Source organism: Euprymna scolopes, chromosome 27 (genome assembly GCF_053919585.1).
Source record: "Euprymna scolopes isolate OS-2025 chromosome 27, ASM5391958v1, whole genome shotgun sequence".
NCBI classification, from domain to species: Eukaryota; Metazoa; Mollusca; class Cephalopoda; order Sepiida; family Sepiolidae; genus Euprymna; species Euprymna scolopes.
Genome location: NC_136508.1, coordinates 105,767,947 through 105,789,130, shown reverse-complemented (window position 1 = coordinate 105,789,130; position 21,184 = coordinate 105,767,947).

Below are 21,184 nucleotides of genomic sequence, written 5' to 3'. Positions count from 1 at the left end.
GATATAGAGTCGACATCAACAACAGAATAAGGGTAGGTCATGGTTAGGTTAGTGGTAGGGTTAGGGTTAGGTTTTAGGGTTAGGTTTTAGGGTTAGGGTTAGGGTTAGGTTTAGGGGTTAGGGTTAGGTTTTAGGGTTAGGGTTAGGTTTAGGGTTAGGGTTAGGTTTAGGGTTAGGGTTAGGTTTAGGGGTTAGGGTTAGGTTTTAGGGTTAGGGTTAGGTTTAGGGTTAGGGTTAGGTTTAGGGTTAGGGTTAGGTTTAGGGGTTAGGGTTAGGGTTAGGTTTAGGGTTAGGGTTAGGTTTAGGGTTAGGTTTAGGGGTTAGGGTTAGGGTTAGGTTTCCGGTTTAGGGTTAGGGTTAGGGTTAGGGTTTAGTGTTAGGGTGTGGGTTAGGGTTAGGGTTTAGTGCTAGGGCGTGGGTAAGGATAAGGGTTAGGGTTTAGGGTTGGGTTTAGGTTTAGCGTTATGGTTATGTTTAACAGTCTTGTATTTAACAACTAAAATTGGTAGCAAAGCAAAACGTAACTATGCCTTCAAAACACATTTCCCCGCCCGTCTTAATTAAAGACAAATACATCACGTAGAAAAAAGAAATGCAAACCTGGGAAATGGCGATGTCGCTTGACAAAACAAAACGCGCTCCCATAGTATTTCTTTCTCTGGAAGAAAACCCCAGAGAAGCTGTATTGGAATTTGCGACTCTTAATTCTGTGGATGGAATGGCCAAATTATATGAAAAATTGAACACCCTTTTTTTGGAAGATATAAACCAGTCGACTTTTCTGGCCTACGAGACTTTCGAAGGATACTGGAGACAACCCGATACATCAGTGGAAGACTTCCTTATTAACTTCGGCCGACACGTTGCCAAGTTGAAAGATTTCAATATTATCCTGCCTGAACCGGTACTTGCATTCAGGGCATTAAAGAGTGCCTCCCTCATCCCTGAAAATGAAAGACTAGTCAAGGCGACAGTCGGCGAACTGACACTCTCTTCCATGTCAGCCCAGTTAAAGAAGATTATGCACAGACAGCCGTTTGACGCTTCATCTATGAATTCAACACCCGTTGTGGTTAAGAAGGAAGATGTTATTGCCTACACTGAAGATATTTAACGAACCTAGCGAGGTGTACTATGGTCGCTCTACGCACCGCGGCAGCGCGGCAGCGCGATGATTCACATTTTAGTAGTTGGCGAGGAAAAACACATCACGACGGAAAACGACACAACAACAACAACAACAACAAAGCACGCTCCACTGACAAAAACAAAAAGAACCTGCGTGGACCTGCGGGCAACACTGCGGTGTGTTTTAAATGTGGCTGCAAATTCCACTGGTCATACGACTGCCCTTATGTCAACGATACCCTGGACAAACATGAGGGCGGCAACCATGAAAGTTATGTGTCCCTGGCTAATATTGTGTTGATGAGTCAGCGAAAACGGGAGGCAAATGGCAACACGCTTTGGGGTGAAACACTTGGTTCGGCTGTCCTAGATAGTGGTACATCCGGCACTGTTTGTGGAACAAAATGGTACGAGTGTTTTCTCGAAACATTAACAGAAGAACAGAAGAAAAAAATAATTATGAGAGAAGGAGTGAGAACCTTTAAGTTCGGCGATGGAAACAAACTGAACTCTCTCTACAATGTGACTCTACCATGCGTCATAGCTGACATTGATGTCAGTATCGTTACCGATGTTGTGGATTCAGACATTCCACTTCTCCTAAGCAAAGAAGCCATGAAAAGGGCCGGGACTTGTCTCAATTTTGAAAATGACAGCGTGACGATGTTGAAAAAGTAAATTTCGTTGAAATGTACATCATCTGGTAATTATCACATCCCTATCACTAGACCCCTACCAGATAAAGGTAAGCTAAAACACATTCTCCTTGTTAAAGAATCTCCTCTAAAAACAAAGCAGAAAAATTTTAAATTTCGACTAAATTACACAGACAATTCAGTCATCCCAGTAGTAAGAAATTATGTGATTTAGTTAGTAACGCAGGAATAAGAGATTCAGAATTTATTAAAATTTTACAAACACTTCCAAATTCTTGTGAAGTGTGTATTCGCTATAAAAAATGAACCTAGTTGGATTCCGATTAGGATCTTATTTTAATGAAACTGTTGCTATGGATATTAAAGAGATTTATGGTAACAAAGTACTGCACCTGATTGACCATGCTACCAGATACAGTGTCGGCGTTAGGATTCCTAGTAAAGGCGTTAGGATTCCTAGTAAAGAAAGATCAGACATTGTCAGTGCTATATTTAAACAATGGGTAGCGTATTTTGGGACTCCTGGGTCTATCCTAACCGATAATGGTAGGGAATTTGATAATGAATCATTTCGTGACATGGCACAGAATTTGAATATCGTTGTGTGTACCACCACTGCTGAAAGCCCATGGAGTAATGGCTTAAATGAACGACACAATGGAATATTGGGAGAGATGGTAAAAAAGACTTTAGAGGACACAAATTGCAGTTTTGAGATAGCACTAGCATGGGCTATAAGTGCAAAGAACACGCTTCATAGTGCTCATGGATTCAGCCCCAATCAGCTGGTTTTTGGTAGGAACCCCAATCTGCCCTCCTTGTTGCTAGTAATCTCAATGCCATGCATGCAGCTAGAAAACAATTTATGATTTTGAGTCTTCGGAAAAATTAAGGCGTGCACTTCAGCATCAAGTTAGGACGAGTACAACACAATCCTACAAAAATGGTGTTGTTTTCTATAAAAGAAATTTCTGTGATAGATGGCTTGGCCCAGGAACTGTCATAGGGTGAGAGCACAAGCAGGTACTTGTTAAACATGGAGGTACATACGTAAGGGTGCTCCCATTTCGTCTCGTCCAGTAACATATCAAAGTTCTTCTGAAAATGAGGCTATAACAGAATCCACCACTTCACAAAATGAGCCTGAAGAATCTTCAAACTTATCAACATCTGACGGGAACGATGTTACTGAAGAACCAGGAACCCTGAATGATCATGTTGCACAACATCAGACTGTGAGAGAGACACATGCACTACCAAAAGAAAACCCAATTCGCAAAACAATCACCTTTCCCAAACCAGGACAAGCCATTAAGTGCAAACTTGCCAATGATGATGATTTGAAATCGCGAACATTGAAGGTCATAAGTAGAGCAGGCAAAGCTACAGGCAAAAATAAGCATTTAATGAATGTGGCTATGGGACAAGGTGAACCCTTTTGGCTCGACTTTAATCATGAAGTATTGGATTGGAAAGAAAATGAAGTCAGACCAATAAATAAGGATGAAGCTACCTTTGGTGATGAGGAAAATATAATGATTTCCTCTTCTAATCACAACCTGGCAAGAGAAAACGAACTCCAAAGCTGGGTTGAAAATAAAATGTACACCCAAGTGCCTGACCAGAGTCAACCCAAAATATCCACAAGATGGGTTTACACAAATAAAAATGTCAATGGCAAACAGGTCTATAAAGCTAGGCTTGTGGCGAGAGGCTTTCAGGAAAGGGATAAAAGCAACATAAGACATTATTCTCCAACCTGCTCTAAAGAAAGTTTACGCATAGTTTTGGCTATAATGTCATCTAACCATTGGGTGTGTAAATCAATGGACATAAAAACAGCATTTTTACAAAGTAAAGAGTTAGACCGATTGATCTATTTGCATCCTCCCAAAGAAGCCAGTGTACCTCCAGGATATGTTTGGAAACTCTCAAATGTGTTTATGGATTGACTGATGCATCAAGGTCCTGGTACCTGACACTCAAAGAAGAATTATTGAAATCAGGAGCAGTGGTTTCAAAATAGGATCACGCCATATTCACATGGAACTTTGGAAAAAAAGTTGCATGGTATTATGGCTACTCATGTTGACGATTTTTGCTTCGCAGGCTCAGAAATTTTTCAGGGCAGAGTTATAGACCGGATTCGTAACTTGTTTAAGATCAAATCTGAGGAAGTTGCTGAGTTCCAGTATATAGGATTAAGTATAAAGAAAAACGGGAATGCTGTTAAACTTGGACAGTACGAATACGGCAAAAAGCTAAAGTGTATCCCACTAGAAGCAGGCAGAAATTTGAAAGATGCAATATCATTAACAGAGGTTACTGAAACCAGGCAATTGATCGGTCAACTTAATTGGTTAGCCACTCAAACCAGACCTGATCTTAATTATGATGTTAGCGAGTTAAGTTCAATGCTAAAACAAAAAGATGTAGAATGCTTAAAACAGGCTAACAGGGTGATAAAAAAGGCAAAAAAGAGAAATGTCATATAGATATTCCAGACTTAGGGAACCTTGAACACCTAAAAATTGTTGCATACAGTGATGCTTCTTTGGCAATTTAACAGATGGAGGTTCACAATGAGGCTATATATACTTTTTTTAGTTGGAAGCAATGACAAGTATATGCCCATTGCCTGGCAGTCGAAACGTATTAGAAGAGTTGTCAAAAGTACTTTAGCTGCTGAAACTTTAGCCATGGTTGACATGGCTGAAGCCTGTATTTTTTATCGAAAACTTTTGTTAGAAGTACTACAACTGAAAGATAATACCAACAACATTAAGATCTTCTGTAAAACAGACAATTCCTGCCTCTATGATTCTGTACATTCCTCAACACAAATTTTGGATAAGAGACTTCGCATAGAGATGGCTATTTTAAGAGAAATGATTGACAGAAAAGAAATTGAAGAGCTATCTTGGATATCAACTGACCTACAAATTGCGGACTCCTTGACAAAGAAAGGAGTGCAATCATTCAAGATCCTTGGGTTCATATCCGAACCAAAGGAATCTTCTGTATCATGTAAATACCCTGGCCCCTTTTTTCTTTTGCAGATTACATGATACCCAACTAAAAAGAAGAGAAAAGAAGGGAAGAACTGTTAATCTGTGTGAGTGATCTCCCCTGAAGAAACTCTCACTGCGAGTGAGGCGGTTTCCAGTCGGAAGTGGGGAAGCGGCCATTGTTGTATATACTCGGTAGTTAGTGAGGAGTCGAATAAAATATTCTCTCCGTATCCGTTGTCGAAGTCCGTCATTTACACGTTTATATGCTTCTTTATACGTATTAACAGTCTTGTGTTCACCTACTAACACCTTTAATTAGCATATATATATATATATGTATATATATATATATATATATATAATCAGAGCCATAAGTTTCAGGGTTACTGTGTAGGAAGTTGAGCAGCAAGGTTTCGGTTCACATTACATTTGAACTTCTACATGTCAGTACAATTGGTGAAGCAGGAAACCCTAAGGGAATTCCAAAGTCTAGCAGTTCTTGGGAAGAAACTATTAGAGTAGAAGGCTTTCTTACATCTGGGGATCTTTACTGTGTAGGGGTGGGATTTTGCTGTTTGTCGGGAGTATTTATGCTGAGGTGGTACAAAGGCTTGTAGTTCATCGGAATATCCAGAATTAAAATACTTGTAAAATAGGAAGAGGTATGCAATATTTCGTCGATGAAACAAAGGTTGAAATTATCAGGTTGGCAATTCTCTTTTGAACCCTGTCCAGGAGTGAGAGACAAGTAGCAGATGCACCAGCCAAAATGTGACAACAATAGTCCATACATGGGCGAATCATGGCCTCATAGAGCTATAGGATACTTTCAGGTGTAAGTAACTTTCTAGCATGGTAGAGAGAGCCCACCTCCCTCAGAGCGGCCCTGGCAATGTTCTTAATGTATCTGTTCTAACTCATGTTCCCTGTGAACGTTAAGTCAAGGAGTTTAAACGAAATACTTGTTTATTTAAAAAAAAAATTTATTTTTTACATTTTCACCCTAAACGAGGCACATTGTCAGTTTGGTGTAGGGGGCTACTATCAGGGACATAAGCTACAGGGGCACTATGTAGGGAGTTGGGCAGCAACATGTCTGTTCACATTACACTTGAACTTCTGCATGTCGGTAGCTGTAGATATATCTAAAGCTTTTGACAGGGTATGGCATGAAGGTCTTTTCAGGAAAAACAAATCATACGGTATCACTGGAAGAATCTTTAACATAATTAAATCCTTCTTAGATAAGAGAAAAATCCAGGTTGTGCTCAACGGTCGTACATCTAAAGATTATGATATAAATGCGGGAGTGCCTCAGGGGTCTATCCTTGGACCTCTATTATTCCTAATATTCATAAATGACCTCCCTGACAAAATTGTCTGTGAGATGCTGATGACACCACAAAATTGTCTGTGAGATGCTGATGACACCACACTCTATAACAGACACGACAGGAAAACAAATGAACACATATCTAAAGAAATGGCAGAAACACTAGAGGATGACCTCCAATCTGTAGTGGAATGGGGACAAAAATGGATGGTCATATTCAATGTTGCCAAGACTAAACTTGTTTCCTTCAAGAATTACAAGAAACCTTCTCTACGATTAATAGCAATGGCCAAAGACTCTTTATCTGAAAGTACATCTTTTAAACTCCTCGGTATAATGTTCACAGGAAACATGAGTTGGAAAAATTACATTGAGAGCATTGCCAGGACCCTTGCGAAAAAGGTAGGTTCTCTCTACCATGCTAGAAAGCTTCTAACGCCCAAAATATCCTGTACCTCTATAAGGCTAACCATTCGCCCATGTATGGAGTATTCTTGTCATATTTGGGCTGGTGCATCTGCTACTAGACTCTCACTTCTAGACAAGGTTCAAAAGAGAGTCGCCAATCTGATAGGTCCTGACCTGTTGGTCCTGGATATGACCTTAAATTATATTCAGTGGTGAGGCGCCAGCTTGCGGGCTTTGGGGAGTGTAGAGTCACCCTTTAATTGCCATTGCTCCCAGGTCCACTCTGAGCCGGAGTGGTAGAACCTGTTAGGGTCCCAACTATGGGTTAAATAGAAACCGACTTGAAAACAACAAATATATTCCATTAAAAAAATTTTTCTTCTAAATCTTTGGATTCGGCATTAAATAACCTGAAAAGGGTTGCTATGCTGTAAAACAAAAACAACCAACCAACCTGAACTGTCATCTAAGCTTCAGCCACTGTCCCATCGACGAAATGTAGCATCGCTCTGCCTGTTCTACAAGTACTTTAATGGTGAATGCTCCGACGAACTGCAAGCACTTGTACCCCCTCTACATAAATACCCCCAACAAACCCGACAATCAGCAAAATCCCACTCCTTCACAGTTGAGATCACTAGATGTAAGAGAGCCTTTTTGCTCCAGTAGTTTCTTCCCCAGAACCGCTAGACTTTGGAATTCCATTCCGGGTTCCTGTTTCCCTAACTGTACTAACATGCACAAGTTCAAGTGTAACGTGAACTAACATCTTGCTGCCCAACTCCCTACATAGTACTCCTGTAGCTTATGTCCCTGATAGTAGCCCTCTACACCAAAGTGGCAATGTGCATTATTTGGGGTGAAAATGTAATTAAAAAAGAAAAAAAGTTGGGGAAGCAGGGACCCGGAAGGGAGTTCCAAAGTTTAGCAGTTCTGGGGAAAAAACTACTGGAGTACAGTTGGCTTTCTTACAACTAGGGATCTATTGTGTAGGGGTGGCATTTAGCTACTTGTCGGTTTGTCAGGGGGGGGGGTATTCACGTCGAGGGGGTACCAGTGCTTGTAGTTCATCAGAGTATTCACCATTAAAATACTTGTAGAAGTTCTCTCCAATTCTCTCTCCTCTGATCTTGAGCACGTAGTACAATGGGGTAAAGAATGGCTGGTTACTTTTAATGCATCTAAAACCAAGCTTCTCTCTTTACATCATCAACATTCTGATCCACATCTGACATCAATTGAAATGAATGGCTCTCGTCTTCAGGAGGCCTCAAGTTTTGACAAACTTCTTGGCTTGACCATTACTCCTGATCTTAAATGGAACACGTACATCAAATCTGTTGCCAAGGCCACTGGAAAAATGGTGGGATCTTTCTATCGATCCGGTAGATATCTCACTGCTGATGCTATTCTCTATCTATATAAGAGCCAGGTACGTCCAAGGATGGAATACTGTTGCCACATCTGGGCAGGAGCTGCTAGAAAGGACTTGGCCTGCCTTGATAGAGTTCAAAATAGACTTCGTAGCCTCGTAGGAGATGTCCTTTTCTCTTCCTTGCAACCTTTATCTCACAGAAGAGATGTTGCGAGTTTGTCTCTGATGTATCGTTATTTTCATGGAAAGTGTTCGAATGAGCTTCAATCTATGGTCCCCCCTCGCCAAACTTTCACAAGAAACACTTGTCTAGCTGTAAACACTATCAATAATTCCCCCCACTCTTTATCTGTGCCTAAACCTAAACGTAGATTCCATGAACAAAGCTTTTTTCTTAGAACTGCACGCCTGTGGAATCGTCTTCCGTTTTCCTGCTTTCCGGCTGACTACAATACGGTTGTCTTCAAGTCTAACGTAAATAAGTTCTTGATGAGCCGTTCCATATAAGTTATCAACTTTACCAAATTTTCATTACTAATGATTACTATAATGTCCAATTTCTACTGTACACTCTTTAACCCTTATCCTTGAGTGGCCTCTTGGCCTTGATAATGTGGTGATGCCTATGTAAAAAAAAAAAAAACAAAATAAAAAACAGGTAGAGTGATGCAATATTTCGTCGATGGGACAGAGGCTGAATCTTAGAGATAGTTCAGGACCTATCAAGTTGGGGACTCTCTTTTGGATCTTGTCTAAGAGTGAGAGACAAGTAGCAGATGCACCATCCCAGACAATACTCCATACATATGCGAATGGTGGCCTTATCGAGGTACAGGATACTTTCAGGTGTTAGTAGATTTCTAGCACGTTACAGAGAGCCTACCTTCTTCGCAGAGCGGTCCTAGCAATGTTCTCAAATGTTCATATTTCTCTCTCTCACAATATATTATACGATTCATTGGATGCCTTTTTTTCAACTTCATCGAAACAAAGTTAAACTTGAATTTCTTGAATAAAAAAAAATTGATCAAATTACGTGATTTTTGGAATTTGTTCATCTTCGTCACATGACATGTAAAAATGCGGTCATGAATATCTGCACCTAAAATGTTAAAAATATCATTAACAAACATTTCCCTCCATTTGTTTGGATAAAAATTTATTATTAATAAAATCCTATTTTAGTCACCTAAATTATTTAGAATTTATTATATTATAACTCCTTCAAAAATTGAAGCAAAAAATAATCCCTGGTTAGCTAAACTGCGCAAATGCTTAATTTTCGTTCTCTTCTATTTACCTGGATAAGTTTTTAGTGTTTTCACTCATTTTGAAGTGTTTATTCAACTCAAAAACCAAAGTGGTATATGATATCAATAAAAATAGAAAATTAAAAAACGGGTAAAAATCAATTAATGTCACGGTGATATTTAGTTGCTGGATTTTTACATCTTTGAAGTTTCGATAATGGTTCAAAAAATAGAAAATTATGCAAAAAAAAATGGTAAAAAGATTTTTACCATTTTTTTTTTTTTTTGCATAATTAATGTCACGGTGATATTTAATTGGGTTGCTTTTTACCATTATTTTTAATCATTTTCGAGTTTTGAACGATTATCGAGACTCTAAACACAGAGTAATAATAAACTATAAACACAAACAAATAATATGGAGGAGGTGTTCTTTTACCAATTCTGTACTTTCACCTAACAATTTAGTATTAAAAGTTACCGTAATTAATTTGTTGGGCATGTTTTACAATGGGCAACAACAATATTGTGGTAAAAAAAAAAAATGAAAAAATGTTACCAAAGGCAATGTAAATAAATCTTTTGCTTACCTGGATAAGATTTTGGTTTTTCAATTCATTTGAAGTGTTTATTCGGTTCGAAGAAAACAAGAAATTAGCGGACATGTGTTAGTCGTGGCTTTGAAGACTCGATAATCGCTCAAAAATTAGAAAATAAAAAAAACAATGATAAAAATGCATCCAATTCATATCACGATGATATTTGGTGGAGTTTTACCATTATTTATATTCATTTTCGATTATCGAGACTCCAAAAGGAGACAATTACAATTTAAAATTAATGTTTAAAATTCCAGGAAACAACTCGTTTCTAAGATGTGAAAAAAGTAGCGGATCACTTTTCTTTATTAATTTAACGTAAAATGAGCACCTACTTTATGTCTGTAACGATGTTATCGTTTCGTTTCGTTACAATCCTAGTTTTGTAACCACGTTATCATTTCGTTTCATGACAATCCTTGTTTTGTAACAACCACGCATGCGCACTGGAAATAAAGGCCTCCATGTTTTATATTTAAAACTAACAACGCGTCTTTTCGTTTCTCTCTATTAACCAACCACACAACACGAGCTAACACAGCGTGACATGGTGACAGCGGCGAGATAAAGGGAAAAAATAAAATAAAAGTAAGACATATTTTTTTTTCTCTTTTCTTTTCGAACCAAAACTTCGTAAAACACACACACACACGCTCGTTGAAGCTCGCAACAACACTACTACTACTATGGCTAATATATCGATACCAGTTCCCATTCTCGACTGGAACTCGCCTAACACTGCAGAGTCATTCAAGATATTCCAACAACGTTTGGAACTTTATTTCACAGCGAAGGGAACTAAAGAAGAAGAGAAATTGCCTATCATTCTACTCGCAACTGGTGAGGAAGGAATTCGTAGATACAACAGTTGGTCTATGTCAAACGAAGACCGGAGAGACACCAACAAAATTTTCAACGCATTTTTGGAGCAGCTGGAACCGGCAACCAACCACCGTACATGTAGGCTTGAACTCAGTAGATACCAACAAAAACCTACCGAGACGACAGACATATTTCTAAACAGGTGTCGCTTACAGGCAAAGAAATGCGATTTCACAGCCCATGAAATGAACGAACGTTTAGTAGAAATACTGATAGCCAACACGTCCATACCGGACTTACAAAAAGAACTGTTGAACAAGCCGAAGGGCTACACAATAGAAGAGGCTGTGAAATTAGCACGCACATATGAGGCTTCAGCCGTGTATATAAACAAAATACACCAACTACATGGCCTGTCACAGATAGACACCATAAATCGCGGTGGTCGCGAACGCCAGGAAGGCAACAGAAATACCAGCAACTTGTGTAAAAATTGTGGATGGGACCACCGTTTTGGCAAGGAGCATTGCCCTGCCAAGAACGACATATGCAGCTCCTGCGAGAAAATGGGCCATTGGGCCAAATTGTGCTTCTCAGCGAGACTCAGACCCAGGAAACAAGAAAAACCCTGGCACAAAAGCCGCAGCCAGCCAAGGCACAGACAACATGGAACAGGCCGAAAAGTCGACAGCGTTGCTGAACATGACGACCGAGCCACAACAAAACTACATGCGGTGATGGAGCACCTCACATTCAGCACTATTAACAGTGAACATCCACTGCACAAACAAAAATCAACACAAAATGAAGCGTTTGTCAATATCAACGTTATATTGACAGACCACCCAGGTACGCACAGCCTCAAACTGAAGGTAGACACGGGTGCACAGGCAAACACACTACCTTTACGCATATTCCGCAGTATGTGCCCCTTCACCATAAACGAAGACGGAAACCCAATACCTGGATCACTAAACCCAACGAAATGCGTACTGACAGCATACAACAACACTGAAATAAAATGCCATGTCACCACAAACATCAGGTGCAAATACAAGGACTCTTCATGGCTCAACACTCAATTTTATGTGGTCAACACTCCAGGACCAGCTATACTGGGCCTGCCGACATCTATAGCCTTCAACGTTGTGACAATGAACTGTGCCATATCCGTTCAGCAACAACCTATCAACAGCATAGATGCTCTGATGCGTTTATACCCCAACAGATTCGACCGCATTGGCGAGTTCAAGAAAACACACAAGCTCACTGTCAACCCTAACACTCCATGCCACATAGACGCACCAAGAAGAACGCCAATAGCCATGCGGGAGAAGATCAAGGCTGAACTAGACAAGATGGAGTCACAGAATGTCATTCGTCGTATTGAGGAGCCAACTGACTGGGTAAGCTCCCTTACATATGTAACCAAACGCAACAACACAATAAGGGTCTGCTTAGACCCAAGGGCACTAAACAAAGCCCTAATGCGGCCGTATCATCAAATCCCAACAGTTGAGGAACTCAATCACCGGTTTGCAGGTGCAAAATACTTCTCAAAACTGGATGCTAAGGCAGGATACTGGTCTATAAAGCTTTCTCAGGAAAGCCAGATCCTGACCACTTTTCAAACACCATTTGGAAGGTACTGCTTCCAACGACTTCCATTTGGTTTAAACGTGAGCCAAGACATCTACCAGCTCGAGATGGACAGAATACTTGAGAAGTGCACAGGAGCATGCGGTATAGCAGATGATATTGTTGTATATGGCTCAACAGAACGTGAACATGACAACAACCTAAGGCACCTCATGGAAGTCGCCACACAAGAGGGCCTCACAATGAATTCCAAGAAATGCGAGATAAAACGCCAGGAAATCTCCTTCTTCGGAAATATATACACCCATTCTGGAATGAAACCTGACCCAGCAAAGGTACGAGACCTACAGGAAATGCCAGAACCACGCAATAAAACAGAACTGCAACAGTTTCTAGGTGTAATGACATACCTATCCCGCTTTATTAAGGATTTCAGCTCGAAAACCACTGTATTACATGACTTACTTCACAAAGAGTCAGAATTCCAATGGGAGCCACACCACCAGACGGTTTTCAAAAACCTGAAGAGTGAAGTGTCTGAAACGTCCCTGCTTCACTACTTTGACCCCAAGCGCCCAATCTACTTACACTGTGACGCAAGTCTTCATGGAATAGGAGCAGCGCTTCTACAACCAGACTCAGCTGGCAATTTAATGCCTGTCTTATACAAGAGTGTGACACAAACAGAACAACGATACGCATGTATCGAGCGGGAACTACTGGCAATCGTGTTTGGCACACATAGATTCCACACATATTTATACGGTCATGGTTTCCAAATTGTCACTGACCACAAACCTCTTGTCATGATCATTGACAAACCTCTCACCTCAGCTCCAGCTCGCCTACAACGAATGCTCATCCAGCTACAGGGATATAATTTCAGATTATCCTACAGCAAGGGATCCGAAAACATATTGGCTGATGGGTTATCACGCCTGCCATCACCTGGTAATTCGGACCCTATCGATCTGGATGTTCGAGTTGACACCATTCGTTTCTCTGCTGACCGCATTGAAAAACTGAGAGACTGCACAACAGCTGACCCTCTGCTTAACCAGCTAAGAGATACCATTGTCATGGGATGGCCTGAGCAACTGCCTACCAATATCAGAGAATTCATCAAGCAACTGCCTACCAATATCAGAGAATTCTGGAGCCTAAGAGATCAGCTATCAATTGATGACGGCCTTATCCTTAAAGGACAACAAATTGTCATTCCTCAGACCCTCCAAGAAGATATCCTAAAGCAACTCCACACCGCTCACTTAGGACAGGAGAAAACCAAACTCCTAGCCAAAGACACTATCTATTGGAAAAATATAAACAGAGACATCGAACAATTCACAAGCTCATGTAGCATCTGTCAACAACATCAGCCATCACAAATGTCAGAGCCTCTTCTGCAGCATGACATTCCGACAAAGCCATGGGACGTAGTTGGAACAGACCTTTTCGAGCTCCATAGACATCAATGGCTGATCATAGCAGACTACTACTCCAAGTACCCTGTTATCAAACAGTTACCTGCCCACTCACCAAGCAGTGTTGTCATAAAAATAACGCAAAAAATCTTCGCGGAGTTTGGCACTTCTCAAGCGCCCTTTACCACGAATTTGCCACAGAATGGGGTTTCAACCATCAGACCACCTCACCTCGAAGACCACAGGGAAATGGTTTCATAGAGCGCCAGATAAAGACCATCAAGACCATCCTCAAAAAGGCCAAGCAATCTAGGACAACACCCGAAATTGCATTATTGCACTGGCGCTGCACACCTATCTCAAACGCCATACCCAGCCCCACACAGCTACTCATGGGTAGACGAATCCAATCCCCAATTGCAACAAAAATAGAAAACAACCACCAAGATCAGGATCAAATATATGATGCTTTTAAACAAAGGCAACACAAGCAAAAGAAATATTTTGACCAGCATGCGCTCAAGGAAGACCTACCACCTTTATATCCTGGCCAGAGGGTAAGAGCACAAAACCCTACACACGGAAACTGGGACTTAGCAACCGTAGCTTCTCAAGCAGATGGTCCCCGATCATATCTCCTGCAAACGGATATATGATACGGAGAAACCGGCAGCATATTAGGAGTGCTCCAATAAGGCCAACACCACCACAAACGCCAAAGCATGTAACATTTGCAGAACCACCTGCATGTACAACTCAGTCTCCACAAAGAGACTCCCAACAATACACTCGCAGTGGTAGGATGGTACGACCACCATCAAAAATGAACTTGTGAACATTCTCTAGAGAAGTATAGCAAGCAATTCATGGGGCAGAATAATCCCCTGCTTCGCTGTAGCTATTCAGGCAGTCTACCCTGAATTAGCCCTTACCTTTTATCATATATTGAATATACTCAATATCATAATCTTCATATTGGTAAAGGGGGGATGTAACGATGTTATCGTTTCGTTACAATCCTAGTTTTGTAACAACGTTATCATTTCGTTTCATGACAATCCTTGTTTTGTAACAACCACGCATGCGCACTGGAAATAAAGGCCTCCATGTTTTATATTTAAAACTAACAACACGCGTCTTTTTGTTTCTCTCTATTAACCAACCACGCAACACGAGCTAACACAGCGTGACACCAACTACCTTTCAATCATGCCACCATCTTAAAAATCTGTTGATTATGTTAGCCTATTTACTCATTTTAAGTGTTTTCTTCAGATTTCATGTGTAATACTAAATGGTGCTCGGTAAAAATGGAAAAAGTAAAAATGGTACCGGAAAAAATGGCACCTTTACTTGTAAAAAAATATGTTATTACACAGAAAATTTGTAAAATTGATTCTCAAATTTACATTTACAAATAACCAACTAAAAATATTTTCATAATATGAATGTTGGGTTTGTTTTACAATGGACGTTTATTCGGTTTGAAAATAAGTAGTGTGAGCTTTACATGTAAATAATAAAAATGACCGCCACGATAAGGTCATATCTTTCGAGTCTCGATAATAACTTAAAAATAAATAATAAAACAAATTACTGGTAGAAATCCAGGTCCCCAACCTCCCCATGGCAAGAACGGCTTTCGAGGTTGGGGGATTATTCCGAAAGCCGTTCTTAACATGGGGAGGTCGGGGTGTTTATAACACGCTGGAGCATGTCCTAATAATTTGACCACTTCCTTTACTTAAAAATTCACCAAAAATCTAGAAACCAATTTTAATGAAATTTTCAGTATTTATCAAATAATGATCGCGGAATATAATGAACTAATTATTTTTATTTAAATCCGAGTGAAAATGTATTATTTTTTTTAAACAAAAAATACCTTTACTAAAGTTATGGTTTTCAGTAGTAAAATGTATGTTTTTCGAGCTGAATAAACATGTTACATTAAATATAAACACTAAAAACATATCCAGTTAGGTAGAAAAGTAACTTATCTTGTCTTTGATAATATTTATTTGTTATATATTTGTTTTGAGACAACTTTTTCGAATCTATGTGTACAGTAAAACAAACCCAAAAATACATATGCCGCTCTCCATTTGGAGGTGCCACATTGGTCAAAGGGAAAATTATTCCGAACTCGCATTTAGGTAAAAATGAACTTTCATATAAATGATTGAATTAATTCAAAAAGTATCGCTAACAAAAACAAATTAACGACATCTATTGAAACCGAGAAAAAATACACGGGAAAACTGAAAACTAAAACAATTGTTTTAATTCTATAAATGTATTGATAATACATTTAAGAGTTTAAAGACCAAACTCTTAAAATTATTACGAACTCTTAAAAATCATGTGAATTAAAATAACTTTTATGTCTATCAAATAGAAATTAAAATAATTGGTAAAAGGCCAAATACAATCTAAAAAAGTCAAATTTAGTAGAATATGACCTCATAAAACGGTTGTATCCTTTCTTTCTCCATTCTTAAGCTTTATCTCCCCTTTTTCTTTTCAAGTAGGCCATCCTAGTGGCACACACGTATATAGTTTTCAACCAGCCCACAGCATGGTGTATCCACTTCATGATTTCATATTTAGGTGTTAAATCACACCTACTTAACTAATGAAAATGGCTTGTCTATTGGACTCATTGAAGTTGCCACTACTTAAAGGCTACAACAAGGAACCACACTTGTCAACACCCCCCCCCCAAAAAAAAAAAATTACTACTACTATCAGCAACAAAGGTTAGTGCCAAACACACACACTCATCACTCATCAAGAATTGGGCGAATATTAATTTTTTTCTTGCTTATCCCTTCAAAATGCCCAAGTGCAAAAATAGTTATGAAACTCGGAATACATATAATAAAGCCTGGGAAAAGTAATATCCATGGCCAATGATTGTCAGCAAGCATACAGTGTATTGTACAAAGTGACAGTTTTACCTAAGCAAAGCAATATTTCAGTACACGAAAAAAACAAAAAAAAAAAGCATCAAGATAAAATATCAAACAGGGATATTTCTCGAAGTTCTCTTGATAATTTTATATGCACAAAATCAAAGGACCAAGAAAAGGAAGCAGAAATAAAACTTAGTTTAAGTATAGCTTGCCATTCTTCAATTCGTTCAATTGACCATATTGGTGAGATTGTGAAAAAATATGGTGAAAAAAGTGTTCTGCAATGATTAAAAATGTGATTTCGGCTGCACTAAAAGAAGAACTAAAAAATGATTTAAAAGACAAAAAATATGTTTTACTTGTGAATGAATCCACTGATGACTCAGAAACATCTCTGTATTCTCGTTAGATTTTACTGTAATAAGAACGAAACAATCCATGCAGCTTTTCTGTCCATTGTACCAGTAATCGAAACTACTGCATATGTTTTGTTTGACAAAATAATTGGAGAAATAACTGATTTGGGCCAAACTCATAAAAACTGTATAGGATTTCCTAGTGATGGCGAAGCTTCTATGGTTGGCAATAAAAATTCAGTGTGGTCACGAATTAAGACTGAATCATCAGATGAAATGCAGCTGTCATTCTTTGAGTTTTTGCATTCTCAAAGTTGCCTGTTAATGTTGGTTTTCTTTTAACCGAAGTGACATTATGGTTCAGTAATAGTGTCCTTAGACTAGAAGAATTCAAAAATTTATTTCAAATAATGAACCCTGTAGATGAAGAAAACGATCAATGTTCCTCTTGAATTTCAAAATTTATTTAAAACAAGATGGCTAGTGTGATGTCTTTACCAAATAAAGGGAGACCACCGCAGGTGTCACAGGAGTTACGGCCCCTGGGGAGATCCGGGGTGGTAGTGAGTCTGATATCCACCGAGCACGATCTTTCTCGTTCGTTTTCTCTCTCTCGTCAATCTCCGTCCATCCTACAACCTCACTATGGTAATAACCGATATCTAGCAAGTATCGGTTACTTACCATAAGGATTATCACAGCTAGTACGAGGAAATGTTTTTTATATATTTTATAAACTGGGAGGAATTGTTAGGTAATTGTGAAGCAAAATTAAGTATTAGTGCAAAATACAAAAGTCGTCTGCTAAAAGAAATGTTGGCAGATAGGATCAATTGTTTTTATTTTTTGTTTGCAACTCCTGTTGTTCAGGATATTGAAATGATAAATTCAACATTTCAGCAAGAAAACAGTGATCCACACGAACTGTCAAAACAATTGATGATGCATCACCAGAGTTTGTACGAAAGGCTTTTTCAACAAAGATTGAAGAGGTAAAGCATTAGAAAATGTTGACTTTGGTGCCAGTTTCAGTCAGGAAATCCATAGGTTCACATTAACTGCTGGTGCACAAGAATCCATCATCAACTATTAGATATTAAGATGAGGACGTGGATAGAAGGGAGAAACTCAATGTAGGTGATTGGCCCTTAGTCTCCTATGATAGGAAAAGTTTTATCAATTATAGATACTAATATAGAAGTATCAGTAATGAAGTATTCCAGAAAAGGCCAATGGTACTGGCCAGAAAAAGCTGATATAATTGCATACCGGCCCGAGAATCTGATCGGAAAATTGAGTCCATCAGTTTCAGTAGGAATGGTATATATTAGAAGAAATCAGGATGTGCTTTATCATTTTCAACCTGAAATTTCTCAATAAGTAAATCTATTTTATAGCATTGTATGAGTGTTATTTATTATGTTTAAATCCATTGATTATTGAAGATTCTGAAGTGATATTTTGGCATGTAACACACATGACGTCACGTGTGTTACACGAATTCAAAGATTTCTTTCAATAATAGCCCAAAAAAATCTAGCGTTTTTTTTTTTGCAACTATTTTTTTTTTCTGTAATAAACTAGCTTATAACCAGAAAGGATTTTTCCTTGGGCGTTTAATTAAAGAATGAGAAAAAAATGTCTATTAAGCGCCGTATGTGTTACATGGACATTTTATGCTAATTTTATGAATTTTATTTTAAGGGTTTGGGTTCGATCCTCATACTTACCTATCAAAACTTTTTTTTATTTTACCCCCCCCCCCCCGACACACACACCTCCAAACATCCGGGCAACGCCGGGTACCCCCCACCACTAGTTTATAATATAACTCTCACCTGTCAGTTTAAATGTATGTTTGTATGTCTGCCTAAAACTTTCGACAGAGGTGACGGATTTTCACAAGATTGTTATTGTCTTGAAGCACGACTCTTTGGACGACAAATATTGAAAAATTGTCTAAAAACATTAATTCATTCACACGTCAACTGGACACTTTTCTACAGGAAGGGGTAGCAAAAAGTCGTTTCTTCATGAAAATTTACCCAAACACGCATGCACAAAAAGTTCTTTCTTGAATTAGTTTAAATATTTAAAAAGATGACCTAACTTCGCTCACGTGATCATAGATCAGTCGGTATAGTGGCATCGTCGTTATCTTAAGATTGCACGTATGAGCCGAGACATCTGATACCTTTTTTTTTTCAATTTTAAAGTTTGAGTATTGAAACAGGGTTAGGGTTTTTTGTCCGTTTTTTTTCCATTACGTTTTTTTTTTCCATTACGTTTTTTTTTCTTACAAAGAAGTTTTAACATTGAAACATTTCCGTGCTCTTATTCTTTATTCTGCATCACGTTCGCTGTTTTTTTGTTTTGTTTGTTTTTCCGATTAAAAAAAAAGTTATATTTAAACGGTTATTACGTTCGCATATTCTTTATTTTCCATTTTGTTTTGATTTACCCCCCCCCCCAACCTCTAAACACCCGGGCAGTGCTGGGTCCCCTTGCTAGTTAAACATAATTCTATGTTATTTATTAGTAAAAATGAATGCCTGAGAATTTTCTGACTTCAATAAATAGCTGATGTTTATAGCCTCAGCGCAGTCAACATAAAAGATCAGAATTTAAATATTTTATTTTTTGTAGTTTAGGGTGTTATCGTTTAGAAAAACATAACAATGTTAGAAAATATCGGATTCAAAATTCTTTAATTTTTAACCACTTTCCATGCAATGAGCCAAATATACAACTTTCCCGAGTCTAGGCAAGTTGATTTAAAATTGACCTACCCTAATACTGGTATGTGGAAGAATCTCAAAAACCCTACATATGTATTTATTTACGTTTTTATAGGTTTACAGAAATTGATTACTGAAATAAAGGAAACAATTTTTACATTTTGAATTAAACATCTTTTTTTTGACAGATTTACAGAAATACATAATTTTAAAAATTAGTTACAAAACTTGGTGCACCCACAAGATGGCTTCAAAACGTAAATCTGCCGTATTTGACCATTTTAACTTAACCAGTGATTTCAAGCATTATGTATGTCAGTGCATAACAACCCGAGACGATGAAGAAACAACTTGTGGTGTTGAAATTAGTGCTTCTGGTGGTGGTACTATCAAAGGCCATGCTCCTACTCGTGCTTCTAACTTAAAAAGACATTTGGAGCGCTGCCATCCTAGCATCTTTAAACTTGTTCAACAGAAAGACAAAGGCTCATCTAATACACCAACCACATCAAAATCTAAAACTTTGATTACTGAAAAGAACCCTACCACAGCATCTCTTACAAGTTTTTTGTTAGTGATAAAGTGACAATCTCAATGACTCCAGCTGAATTCAAAAGGAACATCGTTAAGATTATTGTTCTCAACAGCATTCCCCTGAGATTCTTTTCTTGGCCTGAAGTGTTAGCACTGATTGGTGAAGTGGCACGAAAATTAGGAGTGGCTCTAAACAGAGATTCCATAAACAAATTAATAATTGGTGAATATGAGAGCCAAAAAGAACAGCTAAAGAGAAAACTAAGCAATAAGTTTGTATACTTGAAAATGGATGCATGCACACACCATCGTGTTAATTATTTTGCTGTTTATGTTAGGTATGTGGATTAAGGGGAAAATATGACTAAAACCTTGGCCATTAAAGACACTGAAGCCCAACATTCCAGTAACTTCTTAAAGCAATTGGTAAAAGAAGTGTTGCAAGACTTTGGCATTCAGAAAGACCATGTATTATGCATTGTCACAGATAATACGTCTAACATGCTGAGTATGGTAAAAAAAACTGAATGAAAGAGAAGATTCTAGTATTACAGAAGAATGTGCAGCAGAAATTCAGGAAGAACAACCTGGGCCAAGTCACAGTAGACAGTCAATTGACTGGGATGACTTAACAGAGAAGCAAGAGGATTTTAATTTCTTTGAAGGGTTTAAGGAGACACAAAATTCATTGGATGCATTTGGTGATGTAGCAGCCTGCATTTGAGAAATTGAACACCAGCGTTGCTGTATTCATACACACCAACTTGCAGTAAACGATGCTCTGAAAGAGTATCATTCCAGTAATCTGATAGCAAAAGTCAGAAGAGTTGCTATTTCAGCAAGAACTCCGAAGGTTGATGCCATTTTTACAAGAAGAGCTGGAAAAGGAGCCATATTAGACCAAGTAACTCGCTGGGGTAGTACTTACAACATGGTAAAACGGCTTGTTGAATTGAAGCCTATTCTTATCGATATGGCAAACCCAGATGTCAGTTTTTCAGAAGCACAATGAATTCAACTTGAAGAACTGGAAGAC